General features: G+C 44.4%; 1 protein-coding gene across 3 annotated transcripts in view; it reads left to right on the top strand.

Annotated features, from left to right (window-relative positions):
- LOC135913374 (chitinase-3-like protein 2) overlaps nt 1-21,355 on the top strand; it is a 303,766-nt gene that overhangs the window by 215,731 nt on the left and 66,680 nt on the right. The window lies entirely within an intron of this gene.

Here is a 21,355-nt window from a genome sequence, read left to right on the forward strand (position 1 = left end):
GCAGAGATTTTCAATTTTCCAAATAAACACTGAAACAAAATAACAAAACACTTTGTAAAAACAGCGCTATGCATTGCAGCACAAACATAGGTATTAAAAAAAAACAAATAAGTGGTCATGGGGAAACGAAATAAAATAATTAACAGGTATAGGTTTAAACTGAGTGCAACATTACGTAATCTTGCTAAGAAAAAATCGCTTAATAACATCACTCGAAATCTGAAAGGGGTCAAACAATTCTTTGTTTAATTTATTTAATAATACTGGGACGGTATAAGAAATAGACTGCTCTGTATAATATGCTCTAGGCGTCGGCATTAACCAAATTTCTTTATGTCTAGTCTGCAGGATATGCGTGTTTTTCTGATGTTTCGCCAGATAACTAATCTAATGTTCATCACTGTGTGAAGAGCGTTTAGAGATAATTAAAAGTCTATAATTGTATAAACTATAGATTGGCAGGATTTCATCTTTTAAAAACAAGTCATGTGTGGGGGAACAATAAGGAACACCAGCAATACATCTTACAGCTCTTTTTTTAAGAAGGTGAAGCTTGGATAAATTTGTGACACCCGTAGTGCCCCAAACGGTACAACAATATTGCAAAAGATAAAGAACTAATGAGTTGTATAGCAATAGCCTAACTTTCACAGGAAGAATACCGCGCAGCCGCAGCATGACACCGACAGCTGAAGACACTTTTGATCTGATATAGTCAACATGATCATTCCAAGTCAAGTGCTTTGAAAATATAACACCAAGGATTTTAACAGAATCTACAATTTCAACAGTATCAGAGCTTAAGAACACGTTCAACGGCCTAGAAATTATCTTTGCTTTTGGAAAGTACAATATTATTTTTGTCTTTATAGAATTAATCTTCAAACAATTTGATTTTGCCCACGTATTTAATGCACTCAGTGTTCTGATTGCTTTCTCTTCAATGTCATTTTCTGATCTCCCGGTTATGGACACCGAAGTGTCATCAGCGTAGGATACAATCTTTCCATCGGTTACACATTGCACAATATCATTTATATAGATTAAAAATAAGAGCGGTCCCAATATGCTTCCTTGGGGGACTCCTGCATAAGTATTTTGTATTGAAGACAACGAATTTTTAAAGTCAACATATTGTGTTCGGTTCGACAAATACGATTTCATAAGATCGTGAGCTTTTCCTCGGACACCATAGCTTGCCAATTTATGTAGTAAAATTCTGTGGTTTATCAAGTCAAAAGCCTTAGTAAAATCTATATATATGCCTGCACCTATTTCCTAATTTTGAAACATATCTATAATGATTTCTTTTTGAGTCAGTAATGCTGTTTCAGTGGATCGATTCTTTTGAAACCCGTGCTGAAAGTCAAGGAGCAGGTTATGTTTTTCAAAGACAGTACCCTACCATGCATTAATTTTTCTATACCCTTCGAGAACACTGGTAGTATAGAAATTGGACGACAGTTACGAATCAAATTGTTGTCGCCGCTTTTCAAAACCGGTATTACTCGAGCCATTTGCAGTGCCTTTGGAAATACATCGGTAGATAATATGAGATTGTAAATGTGAGTAACAGCGGGGCATATTAAGTGAAGAACATGTTTAATGGGCGCTATTTGGAGACCAGTTGCATCTACTGGCTTGCTCTTTTTAATATTACTTATGCACGAGAAAACTTCTGCGCAGTTCGTGGGAGCAACGAAGAGGGATGATGGACAGCTGCTTCCCTTCATGAATTCGATGTAATTTTGGCTGCACTCTACCTGACTCTGAGATGCCTGTAAAATAAAGAAATTGTTGAAAGCGTCAGCTAAACAGGTCCCATTAATTCGTTTTCCTTCGTGCTGAAAGTTTTCGGAAGTATCACGGGTATTTTGTTGCAATAAACAATTCAGTTTTCGCCAGATTACATCCGATCGCTGTTCTTCAGGGCTCCAAAATACATTTGTGAAATAGGCGTCTCGAGCCATTCTTAGTTTTGATGTTAGATTATTTCTGTACTTTTTGAATTGCCGCAGCAACTCTTCATCTTTTGATTGTACAAACTGTGCGTACAATCGGTTTCTATGCTTGATCATTTGGAGCAAGTCGGACGTCATCCAGGGTTTACGTGCTTTTGGTGACGTGGCTGTCTTTCTTAGTGGAAAATGTGCATCATATATAGCCTTGAATGTAGTGATGAAGTTAAGGTAAGCGGTATCACTACTATCTTCCTCGAAAACGTCGTTCCAGGTCTGTTGGCTAATCGCAGCAAGAAAGGATTCAAGATTTTTTTTCGTTATAGATTGTGTATAAATTACTTGCCTTTTGTAATTAACATGTACAGCCTTATCAGCTATCATGACGATTCCAAGATGATCACTAATGTCGGTATAAACTACGTCTGCAGTTACTAAATTACTGTCAACATTTGTAATGAATACATCTAATAAAGATTCACTTTCTAACGTCACTCGCGTCGGCTTTGTTATTACGCTAAAAAAACCATTAGCAGCAATTAAATACTGGAGTTCTTTTTGGGATTGACTCAATGAAAGCATATTTATTTTAATATCGCCACCTAGAACCATATCTATGGACTGATCAGATGCGTAGCTAAAAATCTTTTCAAGAAATTCAAAGAAGTGATTAATGGTACCAGACGGTGGCCTCTAAATGACACAGAAAAGTTTGTTAGAACTTCGTAGAGTGAGCACTTCGTAATCAGCAGTTGTCGTGGTGTATTCTATGACTATTTCGCACGATAATGTTTCTCTAAGCAGAAGCGCGACGCCACCTCCCCTTTTATCTTCGCGGTTTTGATAGAAGCACTGATAGCCAGGACGGTGAAATACAATTGATGCTGATGTGTACCAGGTTTCAGTTAACATGATCGCTGTAAGTGACACTCCGATAGTATCGAGTAGAACAGCTAATTCATCTTCTTTGTTTATTAAGGATGTGACGTTTAAATGAAAAACTGACAAAACAGATTTTTTTGGTTTCACTATGTGCTTAATTTCGTGTGGCTGATAACCCATGTCGAGAAACAAATTTTAGGTGTCTGCAAGTATACCTACACAATTTGACGCAAATCATCAAACTTGGTGATCGCTATGAGTGCTGAGGTATGCGTTCTGCGCACAAATATTTTGCCATTCCGAGTCCAAGCATATTTCCACTTGCACTCCTTTTTCTTTGCATTTGCCGCACCGAACAGCTTCTTCATGGAAGGGCTCAAGTGCTCGTTAATGAAGATGGGGGTTTTGGGTTCAAGTTCAATGTCCTCTGACGTTATCCTCAGCTTTCGAGCTTTCTCAAGAAAGCGGTCACGAACGGATCTGCGTACAAACTGAACCACTATATTTGGCGCTTCTGTATTCCGCGTAGTTCGAACGTGGTGACAGACCTCGATGTCTCCACTTTCAAGGGGCATCTCAATAACCTTCGCTATCTTTTTTGTGATATCCATGACATTCTCGTCTTGCGTCTTCGGAACACCTTTCACTTCAACGTTGTAACACCGCATGTGCTGTTCATTTTGTAGAAGTTTCACTTCATGCTCTTGAACTTGAGCATGCAAAGCGTCTCGTTCCTTTTCTAGTTTTACTACGGATATTCTCAGCTCTCCATTTTGCAATTCAACGCGGTTCACGGACGCTTTCATTTCTTCATAACTCTCGTGTATGAAGCCTAGACTGTTCTTTATCTCGCGGATGTCCTTTCTTATGTCCCGTTCGAGACTTTCTCGCAGTTCGCGGAACTCTTGTTTAAGTTCTCGTTTCAGTTCCTCAAAAAGTTTAACAAGTGCCTTTGACATTGCCACTGGACAAAGGGGAAAATAAGCTTGCAGCTCGGATGACGCAATGACGCAATTACAACAACAGTACACAAGAGCAAGTACAAGTGACAGTTGGTATGCAACAGTAGCAGCAGCAGCAGTCACGGCAAACGGAAAAAAAAAGTTCCCAGGCTAGTAGGGCGAAATTTCACCAACCTGAGAATGTACAGCAAAGCGCTTAGCAAAGCGTGCGATCGCCGTGACTGCTGCCAAGTGAGGCGTCGATGCGTTCTTCGCCGGCTTTTCTGCTCTCCGCCAGGAATCCACGCAGGCGCAGTACACTAGGCCAGGAAATGCCCTTGAAGTACGTGGTCCGATGATGGTCGTCGTGTCCAGTGATAGCCGAAGTCAAACTGCTCGCAGATATAGCTTGGCCGGCACCTGAGAATGTACAGCAAAGCGCTTAGCAAAGCGTGCGATCGCCGTGACTGCTGCTGCCAAGTCGTTCATTGCTTCAACACTAAGGTTCTCTTCCTGAGTTAAAGCCGAATACCTGTTGTGTAGCTTGATCTGGAATTCCTCCATTTTCCCTCTTACCGCTAAATCATTGATCGGCTTCTTATTTAGCAGTTTCTTCCTTTCCCTCCTCAAGTCTAGGCTAATTCGAGTTCTTACCACCCTATGGTCACTGCAGCGCACCTTGCCGAGCACATCCACATGTTGTATGATGCCAGGGTTAGCGCAGAGTATGAAGCCTATTTCATTTAGAGTCTCGTCATTCGGGCTCCTCCACGTCCACTTTCGGCTATCCCGCTTGCGGAAGAAGGTATTCATTATCCTCATCTTATTCTGTTCGGCAAAATCCTCTAATAACTCTCCCCTGCTATTCCTAGTGCCTATGCCATATTCCCCCACTGCCTTTTCTCCAGCCTGCTTCTCTCCCATTAGTATAGTGTATTTAGTTTTCACTCTACCCATCGCCGATTCCACGTTTTCATAGAAGCTTTCGACTTCCTGGTCATCATGACTTGATGTAGGGCGCACATCTGTACGACCTTCAATTTTTATCTCTTATTAAGGTTCACAACAAGACCTGCTACCCTCTCGTTTATGCTATAGAATTCCTGCACGTTACCAGCTATATTCTTATTAATCAGGAATTCGACTGCTAGTTCTTGTCTCTCCGCTAAGCCCCGGTAGCACAGGACGTGTCCTCTTTTTAGCACTGTATATGCTTCATTTGTCCTCATTAACTTCACTGAGCCCTATTATATCCCATTTACTGCCCTCTAATTCCTCCAATGGCACTGCTAGACTCGCCTGACTAGGTAACGTTCTAGCGTTAAACGTTGACAGGTTCAGATTCCAAGGGCGCCTATCCGGAATCAATTTAGGTGCTCAAAAATGTCGCTCAAACATTGAATACTACTGCCGTGTTCCACTCTAGCCTGAAGAAATTAACCATTTGTTGTCACCATCACCGCTAATTATCTTTAATAAAAGGGAACATCACAGGAGCATCGCTTACATTCTTTATCAAAGTGCGTGAGATGCACATAAGTTGTTTACAATAAGAATTTGTGTTTAAACATGACGCTCAGTAATAAAATACTACTCCTCTATTGCACACAACTCTATAGAAATTAAACATTCTTAGTCAACATCACCGCTACTTATCGCGAATCAAAGCGAACAGCACAAAGATCTTCGCTTACATCGTTTACCACAGTGTGTGGGAGGCGCATAAATTGCTTAGACTATGAATTTATGTTCTCAAAATTGGCTTCTTTAATGAAATACTACTCCCGTATTGCACTCGATGCTGACAAAATTAAGCATTCGCCGTCAACATCCCCGCTTATTATCGGTGCAATGAAAGTGAACAGCAGAGAGATTCGATACGTCGTTTATGACTGTGCGTGGGATGCGCATAAATTTTATAGGCTATGAATTTATGTTCTTCAACATGGCGTTCAATAATAAAATACTACTCCTACATTGCACACAATACTGAAGACACTAAGCATTCGCCGTCAACATCACCTCAAATTATCGTCAGTCGAAACCAACCGCACAGAAATCTTCGCATGGATCGGTTACCACAGTGCGTGCGATGAGCATAAATTGTTTAGGCTATCAATTTAGGTGCTAAAAAATGTCACTCAATAAAGAAATACTACTCCGGTATCGCACTCAAGGTTGAAGAAATTAAGCATTCGCTGTCAACATCAATGCTAACTATCGACAATCGAAGTGCACAGCACATGCGTTTCGCTTCCATAGGTTTCCACTGTGCGTGGGATGCGCATGAATTGTTTGAACCTTGAATTTGTGTGTTTAAAAATGACGCTCTATAATGACATAATGCTCTCGTTTTGCACTCAACGCTGAGGAATTGAAGCATTCGCAGCGAACATTACCGGCAATTATCGTCAAAGAAAGCGAACAGCATTAAGAGCTTCGCTTACATTGCTTACCACAGTGCGTGGGATATGCATAAATTGTATAGACTATGAAGATATGTTCTTAAACATGGCGCTCAATTATGTAGTACCTGTTCCGTATTGCACTCAATGGTGAAGAAATGAGCTATTCATAGTCCAAATCACCTCTAAATATCGTCATTCAAGGTGAACAGCTCAGGTGCTTTGCTTACATCGCTTACCATAGTGCGTGGGATGCGCATCCCACCCACTATTTCGTTACCCCCTTTCCATTAATGAGGGATAAATAAAGTTTTTCATTGTAATCTATTCTATCAACTTAGGTGCTCAAAAATTTCGCTCAGTAATGAAATACTGCTTCCGTATCGCACTCAACGCTGATGAAATTAAGCATTCGCAGTCAACATCACCTCTAAGTGTCGTCAGTAAAAGCGAACAGCAGAGAACGCTTCGCTTACATCGGTTATGACAATGTGTGCGATGCGCATAAATTGTTTACACTATCAACTTAGGTGCTCAAATATGTCGCCGAATAATGAAACACTACCCCCGTATTGCACTCAACGCTGAGGAAACTAAGCATTCGCCGTCAACATCACCGCTAATTATCGTCACTCAAAGCGAACATCACAAAAAACTTCGCTTACATTGTTTACCACAGTGCGTGGTATGCACATAAATTGTCTATACTACCAATTTAGATGCTCAAAACGGTCGCTCAGCAATGAAATACCGTCACAGTGAAATAATTGTCGCTCAAAGCGAACACCACAGACAGCTTCGCTTACATTGTTTACCACAGTGCGTGGTATGCACATAAATTCTCGGCACCACCAATTTAGGTGCTCAAAACGGTCGCTCAACAATTAAATACTACTGCCGTATTGCACTCGACGCTGAAGAAATTAAGCATTCGCCGTCAATATAAACGCTCGCTATAGTCAGTCAAAGCCAACAGCAAAAAAAGTTCCGCTTACGTTGTTTACCACACTGCGTGGGATGCGCATAAATTGTCTAGACTATCGATTGGGATGCTCAAAATTTCGCTCCGTATTGAAATACTACTGCTGTATTGCACTAAAGGCTGAAGAAATTGAGCATTCGCCGTCAACATCCCCGCTACTTATCGCCAATCAAAGCGAACAGCACAGGAGCTTCGCTTACGTCGATTACCACACCGCGTAGGATGTACATAAATTGTATAAACTATGACTTTATGTATTTAAAACGTCGCTGAATAACGAAATACGACTCCGGTATTGCACTCAACGCTGCAGAAATTAAGCATTCGCCGTCAACGTAAACGTTATTATCGTCAGTCAAAGGGAAAACACAATGCTTCGCTTACATCGGTTACCACAGTAGGTGGGATGCGCATAAATTGTCTAGACTATCAATTTAGGTGCTCAAAAATATCACTCAATAATGAAATACTACTGCCGTATTGCACTCAACGCTGAAGAAATTAGGCATTCACCGTCAACATCGCCGCTAATTATCGTCAGTCAAAGTCAACAGGACAGGAGCTTCGCTTGCATCGATTACCACAGTGCGTAGGATGTACATATATTGTTTAAACAATGACTTTATGTATTTAAAACGTCGCTGAATAAGGAAAGTACTCCGGTATTGCACTCCACGCTTAAGAAATTAAGCATTTGCCGTCATCATGACCGCTAATTATCGTCAGCCAATGCGAACAGCACAAGAAGCTTCGCTTACATTGGTACCGCTGTGCGTGAAATGCGCATAAATTGTCTAGACTATCAATTTAGGTGCTCAGAAATGTCACTCAATAATGAAATACTACTGTCGTATTGCGCTAAACGCTGAAGAAATTAGGCATTCGCCGTTAACATCACCGCTAATTATCGTCAGTCAAAGCGAACAGGACTGGAGCTTCGCTTGCATCGATTACCACAGTGCGTAGGGTGTACATATATTGTTTAAACTATGATTTTATGTATTTAAATATGTCTGTGAATAAGGAAATACGGCTCCGGTATTGCACTCCACGCTTAAGAAATTAAGCATTTGCCGTCATCATGACCGCCAATTATCGTCAGCCGAAGCGAACAGCACAGAAAGCATCGCTTACGTTGTTTACCACAGTGTGTGGGATGCGAATAAATTGTTTAGATTATCAATTTATGTGCTCAATATGTCGCTGAATAATGAAATACTACTGCCGTATTTCACTCAACGCTGAAGAAATTAGGTATTCGCCCTGAACATCCCCACTAATTATCGTCAGCCCCCGCAGGGGCGTCTGTGTCAGCAGGCGTTTGGTGTGTTGCGATACTACGTACCCGAGCAAACGAGGGTTGGACCCTTCCGCGTGTAGCCTTGCGCGGCTTAGCTGGGTCCGGGGAAAGGGGGAGCCTGGGCATTGAGCCGATCCCGGGTGTTCGGACCTCTAAGGCCCTCGGCGGAGGCACACACCTCTTTGGCCTCTGCTTCACGTAGAGGGCACCCGCGGACTGACCCACACGGGGGAAATCGGTAGTTGCCTTTTCGTGCCTCTCTCTCCCTTCAGGCTTCGTCTTTCGCTCACTGTTCATCTTTCCTGTCCTCTCCTAGTTGCCGCTTGCATCCAATATTTCCAGGTAGCAAGCGTTAACCTTGTGTGAATAGCCAACCCAGGTTACCTCATATTTGGTTATAATGATAACATACAGCTGGCGTTTGCAGGACCTGTTTTAGAGTCCCTTCAGCGTCCCCTTGTAGGGCTCCACGGTGGGTGGCTGGCGTTATTGCCAAAAATTTAATTATTCTATGGCAAGATCCTTCCCCCCCCCCCCTGCCTGATCGCCCTCAGAAAAGAGGGCGCACCGAAGATGTGTTCCAGTTTTTTGGACGCCAAAGGCTGAACTTCCCACGATGTCATGTCATCCACTCAGATAAATCAGATAGGCAAGTACGAACAACCTCCCCTTTTCTAGTTCCCAAGTCTTTAACTGATGTATTTGGTCCAGTCTACAAGGCATCAAGGAGGGCAAGTGGTGATCTCCTCTTAGAGCTGCATGATCTTAAACAATACGAAAAGTTGACCAGTCTAGTGTCATTTCACTTTTTTATTGACAGTAACTCCACACCGCACTCTGAAGACCACCCGCGGCCTTGTCTGTGATGACGATTTGCTTCAGGTGAAAAAGGCAGAACTTCTAGAGGGCTTCAATGAGCAGAATGTTGTTAATGTAAAAAGAATAAAGATGGTGCGAGATGACTAAGAAATTGCGACCAAACACCTTATACTCACCTCCAAATCAAGTGTCCTGCCCGAGTCAATCGAGGCAGGGTACGTGAAGCTCCGTCTTAGGCCGTACGTGCCAGATCCCCTCCAATGTTTCAAGTGCCAGCGTTTAGGCCACAGTTCGCAGAGCCACCGAGGCCGTCAGATTTGTGCGAAATGCAGTGCCCATGGACACACCACTGAAGCTTGTGAGAACGCTCTCCACTGTGTAAACTGTGATGGGGAGCACGCCGCGTACTCGCGGTCATGTCCATCCTGGAAAAAAGAAAAAGAAATTGTAACGATCAAAGTAAAAGAGAATATATAATTCAAGGAGGCACGCAGGTGGGTTTCATACCTGTTCAAGAAAACCTTTGCCGATGTGACGCGTCAGGGGGCAGCGACACAACGGCTTCCGGAGGCTGGCCGACCCACGAACAGTGCGTCGGCAGTTACGCCTTCTGCCCCCGTGGCGGTTGCAGCTAGCGCTGCTCCGTCAACCCAGAAGGGACCATCGACCCCGAAGATGGGCGCAGCCAAGGCTGCCTCAACTTCCGAGGCCCCTTCCAGCGCTGGCAACTGCCGGCGTAGCCCAATCCCACAGGCATTCCCATGGACATCCGGGCTTGTGAGCGCAGAGGCCTTGCCCTCCGAGGCGAGGCTGCCACAGGAAACTTCTGGCTAGCAAGAGCGCGTGTCCGGCGCCTCACAAGAGGCAATAAGAACTACACCTATCCTCACGGCGCACCAAGTGTCTAAGGGGCGGCGAGGTTCCCTCAAACGCTCAAAAAAGGGGCAAAATACCCGTTACAGGGCCTGCAAAGAGCTCTGTAATCTAAGGCATCACTTCTGTTTCTGTATGCACAGCACCAGTTTACTTTAAATATGGATACACAAATATTCCACTGGAACGTCAGAGGTCTTCTTAGAAACCTTGATGATGTACAAGAACTCATCCACAAAGACAATCCAAAAGGGCTGTGTTTACAGGAAACTCACTTAAAATCCAAACACACAAACTTTCTCCGAAAGTATGCTACGGTTCGCAAAATCGCGATGATGCCGTCGCATCATCGGGTGGTGTTGTCATCGCCACGCATAAAAGTATAGCGTGTCAGCCTTTACAGCTGCAAACGCCCCTTGAAGCAGTGGTGGTTCGAGTTGTTCTCCTAAACAAACTCAGCACCATTTGCTCGCTTTACATGTTCCCGCATTACCAATTAAACAACCATTAATTTCAGTCCTTTATAGATCAATTTCCAGAACCTTATGTTGTTCTTGGCGATTTCAATGCACACAGCAGCTTGTGGGGAGACTCTAGTACCTATGCGCGATGTCGCCTCGTTGAACAATTCCTTTTTTCGTCCGTTGCGTGTCTGCTGAATAAGAAGGAAGCCACATATTACTGTCAACCAAACAGAACCTTTTCTTCAATTGATGTTAGCCTAGTTTCCCCGTCTGTACTGTCTGAACTCGAACGGAAAGTTAGCAACAAATTACGGGAGTGACCGCTTCTGCATACTGCTACCTAAAGAAAACGAATATCCACCACAGGCTCCTAAGTGGAAGATTGATACAGCCGACTGGGAGAAATTCCGAACTGTCACTAGTATTTCGTGGGATGACATGTCCTCGCTAGGAACTGGTGCTGCTGTGGAGTATTTTACAGCGTTCGTAATAGATGTTAACTTGTTGACAGATGAGGCCAAAGTCTGTAACAGGGTAAATAGGATTAGAGGGCGACAAACATATTCATTCCCCCTGGTAAATACACTGGGCGATACACTATAAGATTAGGCAGACTCACGTGGGGAGCACTTTGAGCGTGTGTCGAGCTCAATCCACTACTCCCAATCCTCGCTTAAACATAAAGAAATACAACAACCTAAGCAAATAATACGAAAATCCAGGCAGAATGAATCGTATAACCGGCGTTTTAGTATTGCCTAGTTGAGAGCTGCCTTGGACGCATGCAAAAGCACTGCACCGGGACCAGACAGAGTCATGTATGACACCATCAGAAACCTACATACACACAAGTTACACTACTTACACTATTCAACACTATTTGGGCTGCGGGATACCTCCCATCCACATGGAAAGAAGCGATTTCGGTTCCTGTTCTGAAGCCGGGAAAAGACCCTTTCTTGGCAGCAAGTTATCGTCTGATAGATCTTACAAATTGTCCGTGTAAGGTTTTTGAAAAATGATTAATCGCAGACTCATACATTTCCTTGAACTCAACAATATCAGTGCGGCTTCAGACAAGGGCGGTCGACAACCGCTCATCTTGTGCGCATTGAAGGATATATCCGCGATGCATTTGTACACAAACCGTGCTTCCTCTTGATATTCCTCGATATGGAGAAGGCATATGACACAACATGGCGCTACGGGATCTTGCGAGACTTGCCGGGAATGGGCATCTGTGGAAATATGTTGAAAATAATTGAAGGCTATTTGTCGAATCGTATCTTCCGCGTTAAAATCGGCAACGTATTATCGCGACCTTCTATAGAAGAAACTGGTGCACCCCAGGGAGGCGTACTCAGTTGCACACTCCTTATCGTTAAGATGAACGCACTTCATGCTACTCTACCACCGGCCATTTTTTATTCCGTCTACGCGGACGATATACAAATAGGTTACAAATCTTGCAACCTTACAGTGTGCGAAAGACAGGTACAGCAGGGCTTAAATAAGGTGTCCAAGTGGGCAGACCAAAATGGATTTAAAATCAACCCCCAAAAAAGCTCTTAGATTCCCTTTACAAGAAAGAGAAGCCTGGTTCCTTGGTCCTTGTGTAGAAGGAGGTGGACAAGTTCCCTTCAACAAAGAGCACAAATTTCTAGGTACTATTCTGGACTTCAGGCTCATTTTCATTTCAAACGTAATATGTCTTCAAGCAAAATGTCTAAAAACTATGAATTTGCTTAAAATCCTATCCCACATAACATGGAGTAGTGACAGGAAGTGTTTACTGAATCTTGACATGAGCTTAGTCCGGTCACGGTTAGATTATGGTGCCGTAGTCTATCACTCTGCCGCACCGAGCGCGCTTAATATGTTAGACACCGTTCATCATCCGGGTATCCGTCTGGCCACTGGCGCATTTAGACCAAGACTGGTCGAAAGTCTATATGTAGAGTCAGATGAGGGGTCACTTCACATTCAGAGAACATACATCAGCCTCACGGATTTTCTCTAAGTGGGTTATAATAAAGAACATCCGTGTTTCACAACCGTTCACGACTTGACATGTAAAACACTTCTTCATAACAGACCCTCTATGAGACTTCCTTTGTCACTGCGTGCAAGAGAGCTTATCGAAGAAATGGATGTCTCGATTCTCGAACATCGCTTAATGCCTCCAGCTAAGCTACTACCGCCCTGGGAGTGGCAGGTGATAGACTGTGATGTATCCTTTGTAGAGGTCACAAAGCATGCTCTTGACCTCGAAATCGCTATGCATTTCCGTGAACTTCAATCGAAGTACTGCTGTTCCGAATTCTACGCAGGCGCGTCAAAATCACATTTAGGTGTATCTCGTGCTGCTGTTGGTCCCTCTTTTTCTAAATCTGATATATTGAACCCCTTAACAAGTATCTTGACTGCAGAATCCTATGCTGTATTGTCTGCAGCAAAACATATAAAGAAATTAAAACTTGACACAGCAATAATATTCACAGACTCGCCAAGTCTTGTAAAAGCGCTGAATTCTTTACAAAAGTTTACAAATCCTGTTTTAATTTAACTTTACTCACTGTTATGCGGTATTTATTTATCATATAGGCATGTTGTAATATGCTGGGTACCTGGCCATAGAGGCATCGATGGTAATGTACTAGCTGACAAAATGGCCACATTCCTCACACCACTAACCACTTTTCCTACGGCTGCTGTCTCTGTCATAGATCTGAAGCCTTTCTTAAGAAAGAAACTGCGACGACACTGGCAGCGCATGTGGAATGCAGAAACAAGTAATAAACTGCACGTTATAAAGCCACCGTTAGGTTTTTGGCCCTCCCCAACAAAATCTTGGCGAACAGATGTCCTATTCTGTCGCCTCAGAATAGGACACACATTTGGGACCCATCATTTTCTACTTAGTGGAAGTGAAATTCCAACCTGTGGTAGATGCGGTGTATCTGCGGTGTATCTGTGTTGTGTGTAGATGCAGACGGCTGACCATCCTCCATGTGCTCATGGAATGTCGCGAAGCCAAAACGGAGAGAAAGAAACATTTACCGCTTGCATACCATTATTACATCCATCTACACCCGGCTATGTTTCTTGGTAAGAAACCGCTTTTTTTATACCTCAAAGGTCCCTGAACAGGACATTACATGAAGGGTGGGCACATTGAAAAAACGGCGTGTCAGGTTAGGCAATGTGACTTGAAATATAGTCTTCGATGGCAGCTTTGAAACGAGAAATGTCAGTGATGAGGGCGATATCAGTAGGAAGGGTATTCCATTCACGGGCTGTGTATAGAAAAAAAGAACGTTGATACGTAGTGGAGTGGGCGAGTGGTAGACATACAGTATTAGGATGTGTGTGGCGGGAAAAACGATGGGCTGGAATGATGACCTGGTTACCTGTGGGCTGTAAATTAAAGAACTTAAAAAATAACAGAAGACTATCATTTTTGCGTCGGGAGGCGAGCGAGGGAAGACACAACCTGGATTTTAAGGCTGAAACACTTGTGTTATAGGAGTAATCAGAAAGAATGAATCTGGCCGCTCGGTTCTGAACCGCTTCAATGGTGTTAATCATATTAACCTGATGGTTGTCATAAATAGCACAAGCATGTTCTAGTTTAGTTCGGATTAAGGTTTTATATGCTAGCAGTTTGGCTGAGGGAGATGCTGATGACAAGTTACGGCGTAGATAACATAGTAATCGGTTGCAGGAATTAGTTAACTGATCTATATGATGGGTCCAAGATAACTCACTAGATATATGCATGCCTAGGTATTTAAATGTTTCACACTGTGTGAAAGTGCAGTTGTTAAGGGAGTAGGACGGTACTACATAATTACGACGTCGATGAAAGCACACGTGGGAACACTTAGTGAAATTGAGGGTCATGTACCATTTGCTGCACCATGCCTGGACTTGGAGGAGGTCTTCCTGAAGAGCGGAGCAGTCTAAAGAATTTGTTATTTGTCGGTATAAAACGCAGACATCCGCGAAAAGGCGTATGTTGGATGATAAGTTAGGTGGAAGGTCATTAATATATATTAGAAAGAGGAGAGACCCAAGGACAGAGCCTTGGGGCACACCGCAGAGAACAGGAGGTAGGATTGATGAGATCGAGTTAGCGGAAACAAACTGAAGGCGCTCGGTTAGAAACGCACACCTCCAATTAAAGATATCTGGGTGAAGACTAAGGTGCGAGAGTTTATGCAGGGGAACAATATGTGATACTTTATCGAAGGCTTTTTCGAAGTCCAGAAAGAGAGCATCAGTGGGGATGTTGCGATCAACATGTGAATGCAAATCGTGTAGGAACAGAGCAAGTTGTGTGTCGCAAGAATGATCTTTGCGAAATCCGTGCTGATTAGGATGAAAGAAATTGACAGATGAAAGGAAAGTGGCAATGTGGGAATGTATAACGTGCTTCATCAGTTTCGAGCAAACACTGATGATTGACATTGGACGGTAGTTTCTAGGATTTCTGCGGTCGCCGTTTTTAAAGATGGGAATTATTTTACCAATTTTCCAGTCAGTGGGAACTGATCCCGTAGCGAGAGACTGTTGAAATAATAATGTTACAAAAAGACTGCTAATGTGCTTACTGCTTTTTAAAACCTTGGATTTAATATTAATTCCGTTCGCATTAAAAGTAATGTTTGCCATCGAAGGATAAGTCAAAGATGGTAATGTGGGAAGAATTTCAGGGTAGTCATTAGTAAAAGCAGAACAGAATGCAGTGTTTAAATCTTTAGCGACCTCGGTTTCGAGAACTGGGGACACCAAGGTGGTCCTCAACATCTTAAATGATGTCGTTCTACATGTTATAAGCACATTAAATTCGTAGATCATCCCCGCTCCAGATGATGCCGCTGCGATAATTGTTTAGCATAGCACGTGCCTCCAAGCCCTTCTGTTTCAAGGGCTCTTAGGAGGCGGTACTGCTCTAGTATTTCTTATAACCTGATATATTGTACATATCGTATCAATCTTTTGAAGTGCATCTCAATGTTCTTAGTACAAGGCATACGCCGTCACCATAATTTTAAAATACAGATTTTGCGCACTTTAGAGCGACTATTTTTAAGGCCCCTTTGAAGCCACGTCACACCAACTTCATAGAAATCATAATTACACTGCAAACTTTTTACCACAGACATGGTGCTCTTCTATCTTTAATGGCGCAAGGGCCAAGTATGACCAAACTTTCATTCAATTATCGTCAGTCAAAGCCAACAGCACAGAAAGCCTCGCTTACATCGGTTACCACAGGGCGTTGGAGGCGCACAAATTGTATGGACTATGAAGTTATTGTTACGTGTAGCTAAAGCCCACTGCTATATACACTTTATTTACAGGAACACTAACGGAAGGCCAAAATGGTGACGCTATAACAAGCGGGCCCACGTCGTCTTCCTCTTCCTCAGTGTAGCCACATTGTGGCGGCTGTTCTGTAGCATCACTCCCGGCAGTAGAAGCACCGTCCCGGTGCTTAATCTACACATCCTCGGTTAAAGGTGTGTGGTATGGCTTTAGTCTCACCACGTGAACGATGTCACTTGCAGCCGACACAGACGCTGAGAGGTCGGTGGGGATGACTTCATACGTGACATCGGTCACTTGTCGCACCACACGGTATGGGCCAGTGTAGCGCGACAGCAGCTTTTCTGAAAGGCCCACACGTCAAATGGGTGAAGTGAGAAGCACCAGAGAACCCGAAGTAAAGTGCACGTCACGATGGTGGCACTCATAGAGGAGTCTCTGATGCTCTTGTGAAGCCTCGAGACGAGTGCCGGCGAGCTGGCGCGCGTGGTCGGCGTGTGCGATCGCGTCGCGAGCGTATTCAGTGGCTAAACGCTTGGCCGAGGGCAACAAAGTGTCTAAGGGCAACGCGGGTTCTCGGCCATATAGGAGATCGAATGGTGAATAGCCTGCGGTGTCGTGACGCGATGAATTATACGTGAATGTCACATATGGAAAGGGAAAATCCCAGTCGTGGTGGCCGGTCGCGACGTACTTCGAAAGCATGTCGGTGATGGTCCGGTTGAGGCGCTCCGTGAGGCCGTTGGTCTGTGGGTGGTAGGATGTGCTGAACTTGTGCTTCGTCGAGCAGGAGCAGAGGATGTCCTCGACGACTGCCGACAGACAGCTGCGGCCACGGTCAGTGAGTAATTGGCGCGGAGCACCCTGCACTATAATTATGTCATAGAGCAGAAAATCAGCAACGTCAGTAGCACAATTTCTCGGGAGGGCTCTGGTTATTGCGTACCGCGTAGCATAATCAGTAGCGACGGCGACCCATTTATTTCCGGAGCCCGAGAGAGGAAACGGAAACGGAAAAATGGTTCCGGTGGGATGTCGATCGGCTGAGACATCCAGCTGGAGGTGTGGAGGGCTTCTTCCGGCGCTGACAGAGCTCACAAGCGGCAAAGTAGCGCCGCACGGAGCGGGCGAGACCCGGCCAAAAGAATCTACGTCGCACACGGTGTCAGGATTGGGGGCTCAATCTCATCGCTCGTGATCCGTTGTCAAGATTGGAGTCCGGCATGAATTCGAAGGTAGCTGGCCCATGCCGTCGTCCAACTTATCCACGCTGAGGACGTTGATGAAGAGAAGAACTGCTTCTAATCGAGAACGACGAATATGGGTTTATATACATTATTTATATCAGTCTAACATGACTGCTTGAGAAAAGGTGTGTTAGTCCAACATGACTGCTTAAGAAAAAGTGTGTCAGTCCAACATGACTGCTTAAGAATAAGTGTGTCGAGCACCCGCACAACAGCAGTTTTTAAACACTCGGTCCTCCGGCTATACAAGGCGGCGAATGTTCGTTTCGTCATCGCAAAACTAGCCGCCTCCCGCTGGACGGCCTACGCACACAAGGGCACACACATTCAAATGCCCGGAGCCGACGTCAGAGGGGCCTCGTAACACTCGGAGCCATTCTGGGTAGCTCGTTGTCCTGCTTCCCGGTCGGCGCGTGGGAAGCAACAAAAAACGACTTTCCTGCGGCAGCTCCCGCACTCGTAGCAGATCAGGTCCGCGCTGGGGAGTTCGGGCACAATAGTTCGCCCGCTGAACTCATTCCGTCACAACGGCGAAGGGGCTAGAAGTTCGCGGCGATGCTCCCGAGATGTTGCTTTCCCCCAGTCGTAACTGGGTGGCAATTTTGCATTGCAGCTCGCCATTCCTAACAGCGCCTCCATGGCCCGAAAAATCTCGACTTTTTAGCGCTGAAGACCGCTAGGCAGGAAGAGAACGGCTGGTGGTCAGGGGGGGGATTGATGTCTTGGCTCGCAGCGACCACTTGTGTATTGATGTCACCGTCCCAAAACATCCAACAAGGACAGGTAACTGCAAAATGAACCCCACAACACGGCTCTGCGCCGAGATGACGTGCATTGGCCCTCACTTTAGACCCGCTAGGCTTAAAAAAAAACAATATAAGTAGGGGTGTGCAAATATTCGAAATTTCGAATACGAATCGAATATTTTCCTTATTTGAAGCGTATTCGATTCGAGAAATGCATATTCGTAAATTCCCGAATATTCGAGGACGGCCGAATAATGGTCGAAACGGCGAATATTCGGACAGACTGTGAATAATTTAGCAAGTAACGAATTATATGCCTGCTCCACATTCTCCTAAGAACATGTTTATTCACTGAGAGCTTCACATGATCCGCTCATTATCTGTATGCTCTGCATCAAAATGGCAAATTGGGCCAGTTGGTTGGGATTCATAGTGAGTTTCGTTACAGCGCAACACAAAACAAAGACAAAAGAAGGTACCAAACGACGACACAGCGTTACAGCACTGTGATGTTAAGTGCTGTAAGGAACCTTACTATGAATGTGTACGCTCTGTTCCAGTCTATCTGCATCAGGCCCGTGAGACATGATCAGTTTCGATTTTTTTTTTACCAAGCTTTATTCCAGGGCTCTTTCATAACAATATATGATGTACTTTCGGGCTTTGTAAGTATGCGAAATAAAATATGCACCTAGAAAATCTTACCTGCACAAATGTTGTTACAGTGCATAGAGAGCCCTTACTTTGTGAACATGTTGAGCAGTCAATTTTCCTTCGCGATAATCTCTAACAAGCGTTTACTTGACAGAGCATTACCTAGCATTACCTGAGTGCATTACCTATAATGAGTGCCTCTTTAACCTGAAGCAACCTCGTAAAATGCAATATTATTTTTAAAAGGGTAATAAAGCTATTGTTACCTCGTTTTGCAATATTTTAATACTATATTCGATATTCGATTCGATATTCGAAGACAGTTTTTCGCCTTATTCGTATTCGATTCGTATTCGAAAATTTCAATATTCGCACACCCCTAAATATAAGTGCAGAAACAAAAAAACAATGCTGCATTTCGCTATGCCAATTTCTGAAGCAAATTCCTGCTGACAAATTCAGCAATCATGGAGGGAATCCTGCTAAATGAGTGGGGATCTTCTTCGCTTATTAAAATTAACACTAGTAACCCCAAAAGTTAGGCGGGAGCCTCAAACGCAGAGTTCAAATTAGCCTGCTCAATCTATCCGCATTGCTATCCAACTTTCCCTTCTTATATCTAATTGAGAAGTTGTACTCTTGGACAGTGAGATTCCATCGGAGCAAGCGACCATTTTTGTGTGACATTTGATTGAGCCACGTCAGAGGACAGTGGTCGGTCTCGAAGATGAACTTCGCTCCGTACAAGTAACACGACAACTTCTGGGTGGCCCAAACTGAACAAGCACATTCCTTCTCTGAAGCGCTGTAGGCTTCCTCTCTTATATTTAGTTTACGGCTGGCATAGAGGATGATAGGATGCTCCTCGTTATCGTCGCCGATCTGACTAAGCACCACGCCCATACCTCTGTCGCTTGTGTCACATTAAACTATGAATTCCTTTGTGTAGTCTGGCGCGCGAAGCACAGGGCAAGAAACCAATAGCGTTTTCAAACTTTGGAAAGCGTTCTCTTTGTCCTTATCCCAGTGCACGTTACTCGGTGCTCCCTTTCGGAGGGCGTCCGTTGATGGAGTTGCCATTTGCGAGTAATTCGGAATGTACCGTTGATAGTACCCCACAAGTCCCAAAAATGAACGAAGGTCTGTTCTCGTGCGCGGCTGAGAAAATTCTCCAATGGTAGTTATTTTCAGCTCGGCCGGCCGTCTCATGCCCTGGCCGACAACATGGCCCAGATAAGTAACCTGCGAACAACCAAACCTACACTTTTCCGCTTTCATAGTTAAGCCGGCTTCCCTCAACCGTGAGAACACCTGTTTGAGGTGCGATACGTGTTGTTCGCAGCTGTCCGAAAAAATTGCTACATCATCAAGATAGGGCAAGGCGAACACCTGCAAGTCTTTTAGGACAATATCCATTAACTTACAGAAGCTAAACGGCGCGTTCTTCAGCCCGAAGCTGAGTGCGAGAGGGCGAAAAGTGCCTACAGGTGAGATGAATGCGGCATAGCGGCTGGCACTTTCTGAAAGGGGAACTTGCCAGTACCCCCGCACGAGATCTATAGTTGAAATGTATTTAGCAGCGCTAACTCTTTCAATTCGATCCTCAATGTTGGGTATCGGGTACAGCTGATCCCTAGGGATGGCATTTAACTTCCTGTAGTCAACACACGGACGAGGGTCCTTGTTAGGGGTTTCTACCAGTATTAGCGGTGACGTGTAGTCACTCTCAATGGGTTCAATAACTCCCAACTCTAGCATGCGCTGTATCTCTGCCTGCATAATCTCTCTCTGTCTTGGAGACACTCTGTAAGGCTTTGATCTTACTAGTTCGGTTGATGTCAGCTCTATTTCATGCGTTATTAGTTCGGTTCTACCCGGCCGATCGCTGAATCTATCGAGATACTCCCCTAACACCTCTTTTAGCTCATCTAACTGCTCGGATCTTAGAGCGTGCGAGCTTACCAAGTGTTCTACTACTTCTTCTAGGCCGATTTCAGAGTTGGAGGTCACCCTATGCTTTTTAAACTTGGTACTAGTGCCATCCTGCTCTTTGATGGTATAGTTAACGACTCCGCTCCACTCTATATACGGCTTCACCAAATTGCAGTGATATATCCTCACCTCTTTCCTGCGACCGGGCATTTTCAGAGCATAGTTAGTATCTGAAAGTTTGTGCAACACTTTAACGGGCCCGTCCCAGTGGACTTCAAGCTTGTTCTTTCTTGAAGGTTTGAGGATAATTACCTGGTCTCCGGCGTTAAACGTACGAAGCCTCGCATTCTTGTCGTAATGGAATTTGGCGTTCTTTTGAGCTACTCCCATGTTCTTTCCGACTAGTTCTTGGGTTGCGCTTAGCCGTTCCAGTAAATTTAGCACGTATTCAACCACTGTTGGACTCTCCCCTCTTTCCTCCCACATCTCTCTTAACATTCTCAGTGGAGAACGGAGTGTCCTCCCATACACTAGTTCTGCTGGTGAGAACCCTGTCGCTTCATGCGGAACCGTCCGCAAAGCAAACAAAGTTGCCGGCAGACAGTTCTCCCAGTCCTCCTTATGCTCGTAACAAAGCGCACGCAAAACTCGCTTAAGCACCGAATGCCAGCTCTCTACACTGTTTGACTGAGGGTGATAGAACTGTGTATTAACTTCACCCCGCAAATTTTGCAAGAATGTGGAAGTCAGTGCGCTCGTGAATACTGACCCTTGATCTGCCTGAATTTCGGCTGGAAACCCAACTCGTGCAAACGCTGTCA

Source organism: Dermacentor albipictus, chromosome 1 (genome assembly GCF_038994185.2).
Source record: "Dermacentor albipictus isolate Rhodes 1998 colony chromosome 1, USDA_Dalb.pri_finalv2, whole genome shotgun sequence".
Classification (NCBI taxonomy): Eukaryota; Metazoa; Arthropoda; class Arachnida; order Ixodida; family Ixodidae; genus Dermacentor; species Dermacentor albipictus.